Source organism: Macaca nemestrina, chromosome 14 (assembly GCF_043159975.1).
Source record: "Macaca nemestrina isolate mMacNem1 chromosome 14, mMacNem.hap1, whole genome shotgun sequence".
NCBI lineage: Eukaryota > Metazoa > Chordata > Mammalia > Primates > Cercopithecidae > Macaca > Macaca nemestrina.
This window is the reverse complement of record NC_092138.1, coordinates 52,454,789-52,472,348: the sequence shown is the minus strand read 5'-3', so window position 1 is coordinate 52,472,348 and position 17,560 is coordinate 52,454,789. Positions and strand designations below refer to the sequence as shown.

The 17,560-nt window shown below is 32.4% G+C and overlaps 2 long non-coding RNA genes across 2 annotated transcripts in view; one reads left to right on the top strand and one right to left on the bottom strand.

Annotated features, from left to right (window-relative positions):
* The window catches only part of LOC105498408 (uncharacterized), an 869,015-nt gene that overhangs the window by 696,478 nt on the left and 154,977 nt on the right, over positions 1–17,560 (top strand). The gene's annotated exons all lie outside the window — the stretch shown is intronic.
* LOC139358146 (uncharacterized) overlaps positions 1–17,560 on the bottom strand; it is a 66,588-nt gene that overhangs the window by 9,664 nt on the left and 39,364 nt on the right. The window contains exons 4-6 of the long non-coding RNA XR_011612637.1: positions 7,640–7,751; positions 6,725–6,848; positions 6,508–6,580 (exon numbers count right to left, since the gene is read on the bottom strand). This is a non-coding gene — a long non-coding RNA (uncharacterized lncRNA). The remainder of the gene's footprint in view (positions 1–6,507; positions 6,581–6,724; positions 6,849–7,639; positions 7,752–17,560) is intronic.

Here is a 17,560-nt window from a genome sequence, read left to right as displayed (position 1 = left end):
CCATGTAAAGGGGCTGATAAGAGAACCATTGCATTTAGAAGTTAGTTTTAACTGACTGCCAATGTTTACTTTAAGGTTGCAAAAAGAATTTAAGGACTGAATTCAAAAAAAAGAGCTGAATTTATCTGACTGTACTGTGACAACGGCAGATACATACAAACCTCCTATTCAGGCCCTTAGCTAAGTTCCAATTTCATGAGTTAGACATTCTGAGACAAAGCAGAAAGAAAGGTGTTAAAGATTAGACTTGCAAATTTCAAAATACATAGTGTCAGTCTAGTGATGTTTAAACATCCATTTAGAATAACTCACAGAGGAACTGTAGCATATTACAAAGTGGAATCATGAATATGCAATCGGCAAATGGTTCTGGAGCCTGATCACCATCTCTGTCAATTACAGCAGTCACTTTCTGTGATGGTACCTTGGCACTTTGACAGTGATTATACCTTTACATGATGTATTGCAGATATTATGCTTCAGTTGTTTATAAATAGAACCATATCTTACTCTTTTGCTGTAAGAATAGAGTGTTTTAAGTAAGGAAAATATTCCCCATAATAAATCTTCCACTTAAGTCACTCATGCATGATCAGACTGGGAATATTGTATGATGCCACTACCAAATGATAAAAGCAAGTTCCCAAATCCCTCTTTTTATTATTCCTAAATGCAAAGTAAAGTGCAGCTTTTTTCAAGGTAACTGAAAAGAACCCACACAAAGGATTCATTTACAACATAGTGTCCATCACTCTAAAGCAGTAGGCTAGTAAAAAGAGAAATCCATTTTAAAACCTGAAGCACAATGCCGAGAAAGAGGTATACAGATGTCAATCAAGGCAAAAATTATCTGACTATGAAGTAGTTTGGCTTGCTCCTTATCCTAACCAAACATTGTCTATTAGCTTATTTGTAGTCATCAACTTTGTGTAAACATGGAAACTCAAGTGGTTTTTTTACATAGTAATATTCTCCAAAGCCCATTTGCTTACATTTAAGGTAAAACTATTAGCGAGACTAAATTATCAGATAATTCCTTAGTTTCCCACTTAATTTTGTCTCTATATCTATATGAATAAAAACTCCAATATTTAAGGCTGCTACAGGGTATCTGAACGTACTCAGACACCTATACGTGCAGATAATACATATGAATATTATATTTACTTCTTTGCAAATTTTTTACCCACATAAATTTTTATAGAGCCAACTTTATATTTAGCCATTGCTCAGGAGGTCCAGAAATTCACAGTTATGGAATACTACAGCTAAATTAAACTGTGGAAAGCATATTGTTCAAATCACTTTACTCTCACCACCTTCCTGTGCAAAAATTTTCCAGACGAGAATGAAATTTGCTGCAGGTCACATAGCTAGTGTCAAAAGCAGGTTTTCAAATTAGAACTCTTGTTTCACAATCAAGTGCCATTTTCAGAAAACCAGTCTTTTTATATGTTTAACATAATTATATAAAGGAATAGTTCTGAAAGATGGAGAGAGTTAGAGAAGGGGGAGAAGTAAACCATGGGACTATGTTTCCTTGACAAAACTATAGTCTTAGACTTAAGTTTAAGACTTAAGTCTAAGCTACAGAAATCACTGATGACTTGAAAATGTTCTCTCACAGTTATGGGATTTTCCCCCCAGACTAGATGAACTAAATCCTGATACAGGACATTAATAAACAAAACAAACAAAAACAATTAGAATGGATTTAAGATGTTCTAAAAATAAATGCTTACATTTCAACTCATCTTTTCTTGGTAAAGTCTTTCTACAGTCCACCACCATTAGTCTATAGAAGGGGAAATATTGCACAAAATAACCTAAAATTTAATGTTTATTTCAAGGAAATGTTTTTATATCTCTCTTGAGAGATGTAAAGAAAAGTGTGACCAAAGGTAGAAATTCAACAATACTGCCTCAGAGAAGAGAGAATGTGAAAACTACTGCCCAAAAGTGAGCAATATAAGAAAAAAAAATGGTGTGGCAATTCTGCTTCATAAGTATCAAAAAAGAACAAATAGAGCATAGTATGCAAAAGGTAGACAAAGTGCACAGCGCTGAAGAAAATATTCACGAATCAAGAGTTATACCCAATCACTTCAAAATGTAGAACAATTTGGTATGACTAATTTAGTAAGCTTAGACTTTAAGCATAGGATTGAAAGGTATATTTAATTGAGATTGCAGACTTGCAAAAACATAGATAATCACTAAAGAACAATAATCTCAAACTGACCAATAAACACAGCCAAAACTTTAGTTACTTCTGAAATTGGGAACTCATCATAGAGAAAAAGATTGGAATAACTCTAACCAATGAAGATAAAGAAGGCAAATCAATTAGGCCATTCAGAGGGAACCTGATAAATCCAGAATTAGATAAGCCTAATGAAAATAGTTATGTTTTAAGTAGAAAAGTCATCAAATGAAATTGCGGATACATTTAAATACTAATGATAAGTTCTCCTACAGTGAAGAACTATATCTGTAAATCAAAAGTACAGTATTCAAAAAAAAAAAGTAAAATCAGACACACAACATCAAGAGGTTTAGTTAAGCTGCTGTTAAAAAGAAATTAATTAACCAAGGGATAAATAAGATTGGCATCACCATAGAAACCATTAATGTAAAATGAAAAAGCAGAATTTACCAAGTTCTAAAGAAAACCAATTGTGATCCAATATTATACCCAGCTCAAACCTCATTCTGGTGTAAGGATAAAGTTGTAGATGCTCAACTATATATATATATATATGTGTGTATATATATATATGTGTATATATATATATATGAAAAATGATGAATAATGAGTAATACAGCATGAATCCTTCTTATAAACAACAAAACAAAACCCTAGGACTGACAAATTTGAGCTAAATAAAAGGTAAATAAGAAGTCAAAATAATAGTGGAACAGAAAGCCATGATAAAATTATTGTAGATGACATGTGATTCCATTTAAATAGAGAACAGATACAAGATAATTTCTTAAGTTGTGGCTATATAATCAAAGTTAATGTTATAAAACATATAAAATGGAATAAATAAGGGCATGAGGTAAAGGATCTAATGTCCTTATTTTTCATATCAAAGTGAAGAGATATTGTTTAAATTTGAGAGACCATATTTAAAAAGGAAAAAGAAAAGAGATTACAACCACTCACTTTTCTTCATAATCTCATTTCTTACCTTAGGGAGAAAATCGCCTTTAAGATAGAACCTCATATAGTGAAGAAATATTTAGCTGATGGTCAACAATTACTTTATTTTTACTTAAGCTTGATTTTAAAATTAGCTTCTAGAGTGTTCACTTCAGCAGCACATAAAGTAAAAATTAGTTTGTGGGCATTATGAAGTAAAATGGTTGAATTTACCTTCCCACCAAAACAATTAAAAAGCTGAACAAATATAGGACATTTTTTTTTTTTTTTAGAATTTGGACAGCAAGCAGCAGGAGACTGTAGTCACTGAGAGAAGCCACACAAGCAGGGTGAGCCCCAGGATCCCACTAGCTTTATATCTAGAGGCAAATTCTTAACCATGCTTAACCATTATATTAAATGGATGACAGATAGAGCACAGTGGATTTGTTGAGTTGAGAAAACAGGGATCAGATTTGAGGGAGCGTGAAATGACTAAAAACTGGGGAGATGCTGTAGAGAAGAGGGAATTACTAAGGAAACAAGCCCTAGAAATCTGTATAGGGATTCCCTTGAATACTAATCTATGCATTGATGAGGTGGAACTTTAAGAGTAATAAAATGACCCCTAGTAAGCAGAAAGCTAAAAACTTCTGAGCTTGCATAGTGCTGTGAGCCATCTGAGCTCTGGAAAGCCAGAGTGAACATTTGCTGATCACTCAATACATTCAGTAGAAACCAGAAAAGAACTATGGTATGGTAATAGGGATTACCCATCCCCAGAGTAAGAACTATTCCAAATGAGCTCTTCTAAAAGGCTTTAAAATAAGCCTGGAAGTAATCAAATTGATCCACAAGTAACAGCTGCATGCCTGTACAAAATCCAACATTTTAAAGGAAGACAACAGACCTAACACACAGCAACATACATTAAAAATATTGCGATTCCCGTAAAATAGGTATAATGATGAAAAGAAACAGAAATATGTGAGCCTTATCCAGTAGAAAATCAAACAATGAAATTATCACAGACAGACTTTAAAACAAATATTATATGTTTAATGTGCTCAAACTGTAAAATTATACAAGAAAATAATAAAGGAAAATAAAAATTATTTTAAAAGGACAAAGTAGAACTTCTAGAGTGGAAAAAAAAGCAAAATAAATTTACTGGATACATTTAACATTTGAATAGATACTGCAAATATAAGAAAAAAAGAATGAAAAAATTGTACAGAGCTTCAAGTGTGTGTAATATCAGGTGGTCTAACATATGGGTCTTTAGAATACAAGAAAAAGGGAAGAGAAGCATAAAATTTTTGAAGAAAATAACATCTATGGTTTCCAAGTTTAAATAAAACTCCAACCTTACTTATTCAATAATTTTACTAAACTCCAAGGAGGATAAACACAGTGAAAACCACATTAAGTCGTGCCATAATCAAATTGCTAGAAAACAGTGCTACAAAATCTTTAGAGCAATAAAGACTTCTGACTTCAGCTCCTACATGAAGTTTGCAAGTTGTGACTCTCATACCTACACCAAAGAAAAACCTAAATGAACTGAAAATCAATGAGTTTTCTCGGACTCATTAGAGAAGCAAGTTTGCAGGATAATTTATCACCACAAACTGTAGAGAGACAGGTGAATCAAGAGTCACAGTGCAGGCCGGGCGCGGTGGCTCAAGCCTGTAATCCCAGCACTTTGGGAGGCCGAGACGGGCGAATCACGAGGTCAGAAGATCGAGACCATCCTGGTTAACACGGTGAAACCTCGTCTCTACTAAAAAAAATACAAAAAACTAGCCGGGCGAGGTGGCGGGCGCCTGTAGTCCCAGCTACTCGGGAGGCTGAGGCAGGAGAATGGCGTAAACCCGGGAGGCGGAGCTTGCAGTGAGCTGAGATCCGGCCACTGCACTCCAGCCTGGGCGACAGAGCGAGACTCCGTCTCAAAAAAAAAAAAAAAAAAAAAAAAAAAAAGAGTCACAGTGCAAATCTTACCTGGAGTGAAAGCCACTGGAGCCACAAATTGATAAATACACTTAATTGATCATTTTGATGAAATGTTGATGACTGATTGCAGAGATTGAAGAGTGAGAAACTGCTGAGGCTGCAATGGGCAGGGGGCGTGGAAGGGCAGGTGGAACATTGTGTGTTTTACCTCCGGGAACCCTACCAGGACCTCACAGTGAAGATCTGAAAAAGATCCTTCTGTGGCTCTAGCAGAAGAAGGGAAAAGAAATAAGCTAACAGCATTCTTCTATTACAAATGCCTACTGTCCACAAGATAAAGCTTTGCCATAGCTTTATCCTACTTGGAGGAATGGGCTTACTCTCACTCCAACCCTCTTTAGCCTTCCTGTTTCATGCACAGTGAAAGAAGGAATCTAAGAAACACTTGTGAAGGTCAGAGCCCAGGAGCACTGGCCCAATAAAATAGCAAAATTTAATATTAATATTTTAGAATGCTTCCTCTCCTTCACAACTTACCACCAAAAAAGCAGGGCTCTAAAATAATAACATTGTATTTCAGCTAAAAGAATTGTGAGACAAAGATTCTTTGAGGAGGAATACTGAGGGAAGCCCAGGTCAACCAGTGAGACAAAAATAAGGACACTGGAGGAGTCTGAAACCTCTGACACCTGCAGACACATACACATTAAGCATAACCCATCAAACATTAAATACAGTTTAAAGCACCCCGATTAACAAAAAACTTTACACTAAACGTGTACCTCAGTTTTTATTACCTGATATATCATGTCTGACTTTAAACATGGCAAAAGGCAAGAACAGATTCTGAAGACAAAAAAAGATCAAAACCAGATGCAGTATATAAAGTTGATAATGGAATTATCAGAGTGGGAATTAAAATTAACTATAATTAACATATTAAAAGCTTTAATGGAAAAAGTAGAAAAATTGTTCTAAAGTTTATATGAGAAAATACAAGACCTAAAATAAATAGTCAACCTAATAATGGAGAAGAACAAAGTTGGAAGACTCACACTACCAACAAAAGGAATCAGGGCTTCTTAGAGAAATACCTAATTCTAAGATTTGGACAGTTAATATGCAAGATGAGTTTTTAGCATCTTATAGTGTTTGAAAATGAAGAAAAGTTTAAAAAGTGAAACAAACATACTAAACACAATGACGTATTATGTCAAAGAGACTAAGAGTCACCTGAAAGAGCTCCCATTGTCCAAAGCTGGAACCGTCTGAACAATAAAATAAAAAGTGGTATTGTATTATAAGCCAAAGTATAAACTACCATGTTATTATCCATGAATCCGTATTGATATGAATAAATGACTGAGTAAATACAGAAGAATGTCAAATGATATATGTAGATACTCTACCTTCAAAGAGGTGAAGCATAAATCTTTATTACTCAATTGTGAATTATGCATAGTGACTTGCTTCCAAATGGTGCTGTATGAAAAGGGAGAAAAAAGAATAACTTAACAGTAAAGAAATCCGACAATTGCTACCTCAGCCAGCTAATCACAGTTTACATCTACAATGTTATGTACACTTGGCATACTGTGATAAAATAGTTTTTCCACAATGCTTTACCTCCACGCCTTACTTCTGTGCCTTCCCTCCATGTATCCCCATCATCCCAGTCTAATTATGGGAAAGCATCACACAACTCTCATTGCGGGACATCCTTGAAAATATCTGACTGTACTCTAGAAAGCTGTTAAAGTTATAAAAACAAGATTATCAAAATTCTTGTCTGAGAGTGTCACAGCCAAGAGGAGCTTAAGAAGACATGATGACCAAAAGTAATTTGGTATTCAGATTAAATCCTGGAACAAAAAAGAACATTATGAACAAAATCAGAATAGAATATGCACATATTTAATAGTAATGTATAAATATTGCTTAATGAATTGTAACAAATATACCACACTAATGTAAAATGTTATAATAGGAAAACCTGCATTTATGGGGGTAATGGCAACTCCGTACTCTCTTCATAATTTTTCTGTAAATCTAAAATGGCTCTAAAATTAGAGTTTATTTTGAAAAAGAGAGAATAGGTACACTTATGAAGACAGGAATGAAACTAAAATTAATACAGATTGTTCATTAGACAGTAGGAAAAAATGCTTGAAGAGCTAAAAGAAGAAAACTGTAAACTTAGAATTTTATATTCATCAAAAATGTTCTCCAGATCCCTCATATTACATATAGAAACAAGACATAAATGTTTACTATCAATCTTTCTATCAGCATTGTACTGATGAACTAACTCATCAAACAAAAAGAAATATGAGCTATTAGGTTGGAAAAGTATGATAGATTGAATTTCAGCCCAAATTCTTTCCCCCTCTTTATATCTGTTCTTTTCGTATATAACTTTCAAGTACTGTCCAAGTCTGGGCAGGAAATTTTACTCAGCCCTTAATGTTGTGATTCACTATGCAATAAGCTTTGACCATGTGTTATTAGTGAACAGGACACAGAGACTTCGCACATACTTACATAATTGGACTTGTTTACCTTTGCACCTCTACTTTCACCATGAGAACTTGCCCAAGTTGTTCTGAAGAATGAATGTGGGACGTATGGAGCTTCACTGCAAATAGCCAGCCAACTGTAGACATAAAATGTATCTCAGGAAGACAAAAAAAAACAAACAAACAAAATATAAACCAAACAAAAATCCCACCAAACCTAAGGCTCTGATTTCAAATTCACAATCTGAATAATTTATTATTAGAACAGTGAGTTTTAAAGTCAACTTTCTATAAAGGATTATTGTGATAATGCAGAAAAAGTAAATTTTTATTCTAAGATGATATAATATAATTGTATGTAGAAAATTCAAGATAATCTATAAACCATTATAATTCAAAAATGGATTAAGGAAGTTGGTTGGATCCAAGGCTAATACAGAACATTTATTTGTGTTTGTATATACCAATAATAAACAATTATAAATAAAAATTTAAAATATGACTAATAATTTCATAAAAATTCACATAGCAATGATGCAGTAAAAGACATACAAGACTTTTGTTCTAAAAATTTTGAAACGTTATTTGGAGAAACTAAAGAATAATTAAACCATTAGACAGCTTATGAAAGTTCAATATTAAGATGCCAAATTACTAAATATTGATCTATAAATTTAATATAGTTGCAATCAACATATCAGCAATTTTTTTGGTGTAGATTGATGAGCTGATCATAAAACTTATACAGAAACAAACGTTCCCAAAAAAGCTAAGATAATCTTAAATAACAAAAACAACATTAGAGGTCTTATATTCCCAATTTCAAGACAGGATAAAGTTACATCAATTGAGGAGTTAATTGGGCAATGTTAGACAAATAGACCAATGGACAGAAAAGAAAACCTAGAAATATACCCACATATTTACAGTCACTCCAATATAGTCACCTAATTAGTACAAAAGAGGATAGAATTTTCTATAAGTGACACTAGAATGTCCGGTTTTCTATATGGAAAAATTATGAACCTTGAGACTTACTTCATACCATTCTTAAATATAAATGTGAATTTGATCTTAGATCTAAATCTAAAATTAAAGCAGTCAAACTTGTGTGGAAAAAAAAAACCAGAATATATTCCTGACTTAGGTTTAGGCAAAGATTTCTTAAACAGGAAAAGCAATGACAACAAATATAAAAATCAACCGAATTACATTAAAATTAAAAACTTCTGTTTCTCAAAATCATGATTAAGAATTGAATAAGCAAGCCAAAGACTGGAAAAAATATTTACAATACAAGAATCTGGTAAAAGGCTTATATCCAGATCGCATAATACACTCCTACAAAACAATCAGGAAAAGGCAAACAATCCAAATTTTAAAATAGCAGAGATGATCAGGCAATTCACAAAGTAGCATATTCAAACCAAAGGTATATGAAAAGGAACTCAACTACATTACTCTCATTACTTATCAGGAAAATGAAAATTAAATTCAAACTAAGATTATAATTACACATTTGCCAGAATGCTTAAGTAAAAAATAATGAATACTAAGTGTCAGTGAAAATGTGGAGAATTTTGCTGGTGGGAGGGAACATTTTTACGATCATTTTAGAAAACTCTTTGACATTATCTACTGAAATAAAACATAGACTACTGTGTCACACAGTAATTCATCTCAGTGCATACTCAGATAAATCTGTGCATATAAACACAAAGCATATGTACAATACCCTAATAGAGCTTAATTCATAATAGCTAACACCTAGATACAATGCAAATGTCCAACAGCATAATAGATAAACAAATTGTGGTATATTCATACAAAGTAACACGGCACAATGATATTAAAAAGAACAAACTGCTGATACAGTAAATAACGTAATAAATCTCTAAAACACTAGGTTGCACAAAAGAAGCCAGGCACAAATGAATATATATTTTATTATTACAACTCCATGAATTCGAAAGTCAGGGCAAAATAACCTAATTGTAGTTTGTCATCCTAATCTTATACAGGGAATCCAAATTCTTATAAATTCTTGTTCCTGGTAAATAGCCATCTAGCAAGTCCTGACCCTGATTCTCAGCCTCTATTAAGGTCCAGATCGGCAACTATCCTCATGGAAAAATGGTAGGAAATCTTCAGCTGCTTCACCCCTCCTTGGAGAACTTTACTCTCCTCCCTGTTTTTCCCATGGATTGATTCTTCTTTAAATGGGTCTTTTGTTCCTTAAGCCTGTGAGACTACAAGAAATTCAGCTCTACTTTTCTGAAGCTTTGGCTAGTTGTTTTTACCTCCTATCTATCACAGCTTCAAAATTTAACAAAAAATATGGAAGGATAAATTGTCTCTGTGAATGATTCTCCACTGCTCCAATTTTGGGACTCTTCATTGTGGGACCATCAAAAATTCCTCTTGTTTCTCTGTCTTTCATAAGGATCCCGTCTGTCAGTAGGTTTGTCCTATTTCAGATTCCAAAACTGCACTCGGGTTTAGAATGACCCCAAGGGGATGCACATTCCCAGCTCACAGCTAAAAACTTATTTCCTTTCTCTATAGTCCTCATTGCTTCCACAGTTCACTGAATCTTTTTTTATTTTTATTTTTCCCTATCAAATAAATATATATTGACAAGTAAAATCTGTTTATATTTAAGATGTATCATGTGATGTTTTGATACGTGTATACATTGTGAAGTGACTACCACACTTAAGCTCATTAATGTATCTATTACCTCATATAATTACCTTTTGTGTGTGTGGTGAGAACACTTAAGATCTATTCTCTTAGTAAATTTCAAGTTTACAGTGCATTGTTATTAACTATAATCATTATGCAGTCTATCAAATCTCCAGAACTCATTCATCTTATAACCAAAATTTGTACCCTTGGAACAAAATTCCTTCATTTTCCTCAATTTCTAGCCATTGGAGACCACCATTTTACTCTGTTTCTGTGAGTTAACTTCTTTATATTCCATATCAAGTGAGATCATGCAGTACTTATCTTTCTGTGTCTGGCCTATTTCACTTAGCATAATGTCCTTTAGGTTCACCATATGTCCCAAACAACAGAATTTCCTTTTCTCTTATGGTAAGTAATATTTCATTGTATATATGCACCATATATTCTTTATACAGTCAACTACAGAGCAACACTTAGGTTGTTTTCATATATTGGCCATTATGAATAATGCTGCAATGAACATGGGAGTGCAGCTATCTCTTCAAGCTACTGATTTCAATTTCTTTTGGATATATACCCAAAAGTGGAATTGGTGGATCATATGCCAGTTTTATTTTCAGTTTTTTGAGGAACCTCCATAATGTTTTCCACTACGGTTGTACCAATTTACATTCCTACCAACAGTATACAACTCTTCTCTTTATTTCACACCATTGCCAACACGTTATCATTTGACTTTTTGATAACACCCATCCTAACAGGTGTAAGGCAATATGTCATTGTGGTTTTGATTTGCATTTCCCTGATGATTAGTGATGTTGAGCACATTTTCTTGTACCTCTTGGCCATTTGTGTGTCTTCTTTGGAAAAAATGTCTAATCTGGTATTTTGTATATTTTTAAAATTTGGTTACTTGCTTTTTTACTATTAATTTGTATCAATTTACTATATATTTTGGGCACTATTCCCCTACCAGATATATAGTTTGCAAATATTTTTCCCATTCCATAGGTTGCTTTTTCATTTAGTTGATCATTTCCTTTACTTTGTAGCAACATTTTAGTTTGGGCCAGATGCGGTGGTTTATGCCTGTAATCCCAGCACTTCGGGAGGCTGAGGCGGGTGGATCACCTGAGGCCAGGAGTTCAAGGCCAACCTGGCCAACATGGTGAAACCCTATCTGTACTAAAAATACAAAAATTAGCCAGCCATCGTGGCATGCACCTGTAATCCCAGCTACTCGGGAGGCTGAGATATGAGAATTACTTGACCCTGGAAGGTGGAGGTTGCAGTGAGCTGAGATTGCACCACTGCTCTTCAGCCTGGGTGACAGAGTCAGACTCCATTTCAAAAGAGAGAGAGAAAAAAAAAAGGAAAGTTTTTAGTTTGATATAATTCCACTTAATTTTTGTTTTTGTTGCCTGTGCTTTTGGTGTTATATTTTTTAAAATGTTACCAATACCAATGTTAAGGAGCTTTTCTCCTGTTTTCATCTAGTTTTTTTTTTTTTTTTTTTTTTTTTACAGTCTCTTTTGTACTAATTTTTTTGTATGCTTTAAAGTAAAGGTACAATTTCATTATTTTGCACGTGAATATAGTTTTTCCACCACCATTTTAAAAATAGACCATTCTTTGCTTATTTTGTATTCTTGGTGCCTTGTTGAAGATTAGTTGACCACAAGTGTGTGAATTTATTCTGTTCTGGGATTTCTGTTATGTTTCATTGGTCTATGTGTCTGTATTTATGCCAGTACTACACTGTTTTGATTACTAGCCTTATAATATACTTTAAAACCAGGTAGTATGAAGTCTCCAGCTTTGTACATCTTATCTAATTTTGCTTTGGCTATTTGAGGTTGTTTGTGGTTCTATATGAATTTAGGATTGCTTTTTCTATTTATGTGAAAAATGTGATTGGAATTTTGATGGAAATTCATTGAATATGTAGATAGCCTAATTACTAACATTAAAACATGTAAAAGTGTAAAATATCCTGGCAAAGGTAAATATATAGGTCAATTCAGAATACTCTAATACTGTAAAGTTGGTTTATAAATCATTTTTAATTTCAATATAAAATTTATAAAAGTGCTAAAAATAACATTAATATTTTATTAATAAACACACAAAAAAGATAAATATTGTGATATTAAAATCATAACCTTTGAAGGTAGAAGAAGAAGCAAAAATGTCAAGTTTTTGCATGCAATTGAAGTTAAGTTATTTATAGCTTAAAATAGACTGGTATAACTGCAAGGTGTTGTAAACCTCTTGGTAAACACAAAGTAAAAACTTATAGTAGATACACACACACAAAGTAAATAAACATAGAGAAAGAAGTTGAAACACACCACTGCAGATCATCAAATCACAATGGAAAATAACCTGGGTCAAAGAAAGGAATAAGGGAAATACAAATGAGTCAGAAAACAATTAGCAAAATGACACTAGTAAGTCCTTACATATCAATAATTACTTTAAACATAAATGGATCTTAGAGAGGCTAAGTGGATTAGAAAAAAAAAAGACCTAAGTATATCCTGCTTACAAGAGACTCACTGTAACTTTAAGAATATACATAGGTTGAAAGTGAAGGGATGGAAAAAGATTCCTACAAATCTAAACCAAAGAAGAGATGTAGTTTTATTATTTCCAACAAAACAGGGTTGAAGTCACTGATGCTTTTAAATATTTATATCTTTGGTCATTTATCAGGGTTGTTTTTAGTTATCCTCAATGGAGGACTGACTTTCAAAATCCCATCATTCATAGAAGTAAAGTTATCCCATCTATAATATTTTGAACACAAAGCTGACAGGATTTCTGCTGGATTAGATGTGAGTTTTGAGAAAATAAAACAAATGATTTCAAGTCTTGAGTTTGAACATTTGACAGAGGACAGTTGCTATTTACTGAGAGAGGGACAGTAACTCAGAAAAATAGAGATAGGAAAATATATAACAAACATAAATTAATTCAAAATAGAGCAAAGGGCTAGAGAAAAGATCAAAAAGGAAGTTCTTTAAAAGACTGATATAATAAATAATTTTGTAAAGATTGAACGAGAAAAATGTCAGATGCCAAGGGTATCAGCAAAGACACTGCAAACAAATATATTAAGCAAAGTGTATGAACAATTTAAAGCAAATTTGAAAATGCATATAAAATGAAAAAATATCTAAAACAATGTAACCAATAAAAACCAATAGATATATAAATGAGAAAATTTAACTGATATTTAGACTTCATAAATTAGAAACTTTAATAGACTTGAATAGAAATATTTACCCACCAAGAAACCATAAACCTAAACCAGTTTGTTTTTCAAAATACTTTCATAATAACTTATATCAATGCTATATAACTTCTAGTAGAAAATACCTTAAATACACTTTATAAGCATTACAATAATATAAAAACCACAGACTTTCAGAAGACAAGAAAATTATAGGCCTATCTAATTTAATATAAGAATTTTAAGCAAACTAGCAGCAACTGAATCCATTCACATATCAGCAAGAGACCACCTCTTCAGTTATAAAAACAACAAAAAGCAAGATAACTGGTGAAATCTGAATGAGACCCGAGGATTAGATGTTATTAATAGTTCAGTATTAACTTCATGCTTTTGTTTGTTATATTGGATTTCATAGGAGGATAACTTATTTGTAGAAAATATACTCTACTAGAAAGTTATGTAAAATTAGGTTAGAAATTTACTCTTAAAAAATTATTTGTAGTGGTTTTGCGACTTTATAAATTTCAGATTTTTTTCTCAAAATAAAATTTTAAAACTATATAATGGGTATGAATAGGCAAGCCACAAGCTGACCAATGAGATACAGTACTTTTACTTTATCTACATCCCCTTTCTTCAGAAATTATTTTCAAAGAAAAAGCAGCCTTCTTTTGATTTTGAGAAGGCAAACAAGTGAATAATGATGGCAGATGGAAGAGATGGAAAGAGGTTCTTAAAGCAGGCTGTATCTTTGATGTGACCATTGACCTTCCACCTCTTACGACAATACCTTGTTTCTAAGCCTCTTTTAGTATGTATTTCTAGTACTTATGGAACATTAATAGTTATATTAGTGCTTAAAATAATTCAAACATCTCATAATCAAATAAGCTAAAATTGGGACTAAGAGTATGTTGTTAAAATTGATAAAGAACAACCCGGAAAAATATTAGGTAATAAAGAACAACTCTCTAAAAACACATTTGATATTATAAATGAAGTGGTCTGTTTTTGGGGAAAACCAATATTACTCAAAAATAAAGACTAGACTAAAAGATAAAACTGAAAAAGTCTGAATAGACTCGAGAATATAACCTGATAATCTCATGGAAGGAACTGGGAAAAAATATTTTTAAAAATTCCTAAAGATACTTTGGTTGAGGCTCTTTTAATTGTGAATTTTCTTAAATTTAAGAAACATTTAATTCCCAGGCCAAACACACTGATTCAGAATATAAAAAACTGTGTCAAGCTACACAATATAACTCATGATGACAGAACACCAAAATCTAACAAGGAGAACCCCCTGAAATAAAACTACAGGATAATTGCACTTAAAATATATACATCATCAAATGGAAGCGAGTTAAAATCAATACTTCAAAATAATTTTATACTGATAGTGATAAAGATATACAAGCGCAGTTTGCTCGAATAAAATATATTAATATAGTAGTTAATATAATGATGAAGGAAACTGTATATTACAGTTGACAGTAAATACTGTCAACTAGGCTTTGTAAATTACATTAGATAATTGCCTTAACATAATCTTTCTCTCCTGTTCTCTCCTCTCTCCTTTTCCTCTCTTCTTTTCCCTTGGAGCTATTCCCACATTTAATACTAAAAAAAGTTTAAAAGCATTTGTTTTAATATCAAAAATAAACGATGATGGTTTCTATCCCTTTCAAAGGACACTTGAGCCTGCAAAGAGAGTGATCTATCCAGAGAGCTATATAGGAACTGAAGCATAGAGGATTGGAAATTTGCTATAAGCAAGTCATTTATAACTAGGAATCAGAGAGAATATCTAATTCCAAAAACAATCTGTTGCATTCATTTTAGTGAAGTGAGCTTAGGGAACTGTTACCAATAGTTTTCTGCAGCTAAATATAGAAGATTATGAAGACGGATACTAAGAAATCCAAGCAATAGCCTGCAGCTTCATTACAAATACCACCTGATTGAACCATTTTGTGGGGCTGTCTGTCTTCAATACTCATGTGTGCTATATCTTAGACTGAAGTGGGAAAAAATTAAGGAACTTTCAAAATGAAAACTGATTTCAAAAATTACAGCCCAGAAAGTAACAAAAAGAGCTGTCATGCTCTTTAGCAGATTTTCCTTTAATTTCTGCAGAATCTTTTGTCTTCAACCTTTGAGCCCTGTTATTGTCTCTATTGTAGTCAAACCAGGTCCTTTTTCTTCAGTATAAGTGCTAGAAAAGACACATGATGACGTTGTGCTGATTAGAGGAGAATGTGCATGTACAGCTAACTTTTGCAAGACCACAAATTGTGCAAGTTAGAATACATGAAAGCCTGCGAAAAATGACAACCAATAAATTAGTATTAGCCAAAATAAAGTTATATTATATTGTATGATAAACACATAAAAGATAGATAGGCCTAATTCTTTAACCTGTTATCAGAAGGGCAGTTATATAAAACTGTAGCCAAATATCTTTGGACGAATGAAAATGATACTGTCTCAGCCTCCATATTTGAATGGGTATACCCAGGAATATGAAGAAAATTTTGTGATGATCAGTTTCTTAAAGACTGGTGTTACGGTTTTTAAAATTCAAAACTTCATTATTTGTTTTATTTTAAAGTTTGTGTTTTGTTAAAACCTGTATCACAGACCAAAGTAAAAGGGAAAGTATATATTGTTGCTTAAGTTTGTTATTGTTTCTTTCATTCAATTCATTCATTCATTCATGTATTTATTTACTAAAAAAGAATATATCAAGTACATCTATGTGCCAGGCATTGTAAGTAACACAAAGAGGACTAATAAATGCCATCTACCTTAAAAGAATATAGTTGACATGTTACATACATTTAAATAGGTTTGTTTTATTAACAAAACATGCTATAAGAGGACCCTATAATAGAAAAGTATAGTGAAATCACTTACTATCAAACAGTGAAGATTTTTGTTTAAGAGAAAGAAGTCACATCATTTGTTTTTATCAAAAAATGAAGTGTTCTTAATAATGAAGGTAGACAGATAAGAGACGTAAATGAGATAGACAAATACAAGGAAGGAAGTAAATAAAAACAGCCTCAAATCACAAACCCAGGAAACTGAAAAAAAAAAAAAATCATTGATGTTTTCCTGGAGTCGTGTGTGTGTGTGTGTGTGTGTGTGTGTGTGTGTGTGTGTGTGTGTGTGTTTGTGCATATACAGATAGTGAGACGGATATGCAGATATCTCAACTGGCTGTAAAGAGTGGGCCATGATTTTCTTTTTAAAATCTGTAGATTTTAACCCGTTGTCTAAAATATTGCTGTAGAGAAATAGAAGGTAACAGACTAGACTTCTAACACCTCTCACCCTAGCTCAGTTCACCTTTCTTCCTGAATATCTGAATAATAATTCTTCTTAAAAACATTTCTTAAAGATTCAATAATGGAAAGAGAAAATGTTGTGATTTGCAACATACACTGTCAAATTTTTCTGGATGGTGGTGGGATTTTTAAATTTTAAAATCTAGTAATTAATTATTTCAGGGGTTACTTATTATTTTATTTAACATTTTTACCAACTATAATTTTCCTTCTATGGTAAATTGCGATCCAGGGACACAAAGTATGGAATACTGAAATATATCTTCAATTAGCATTCTTTTAGGTTCATGTTTTTAAAATATGCACTAGGTAGGCTCATCTCAAAACTTCTTCCTAAATAATTCAACTTATAGTTTCTTGATGTTAAGTTCCTTAATAATAATTTTTCCTAATATTTGTTTCTTTAGGCAATCAATCCTCTATAATCTAATTATATGTTTATATGTACCTCAAATCTTTTCTTTTTCTTGAAAATAAGTGTTCTTGAATGATACTTTTAATGTATATAAAATGAGTTTTCCTTTTGCCTAAGTTATATTTTCTTCTAGACTGGACTCGGTTTTTTTTTTTTTCTTATAATGGTATGTCCCTAACTTCTTATTTATTTTCTTTTACTTTATCAATGTTCTTGTTATAATTAGTTAATATAACATTTCTATATGGA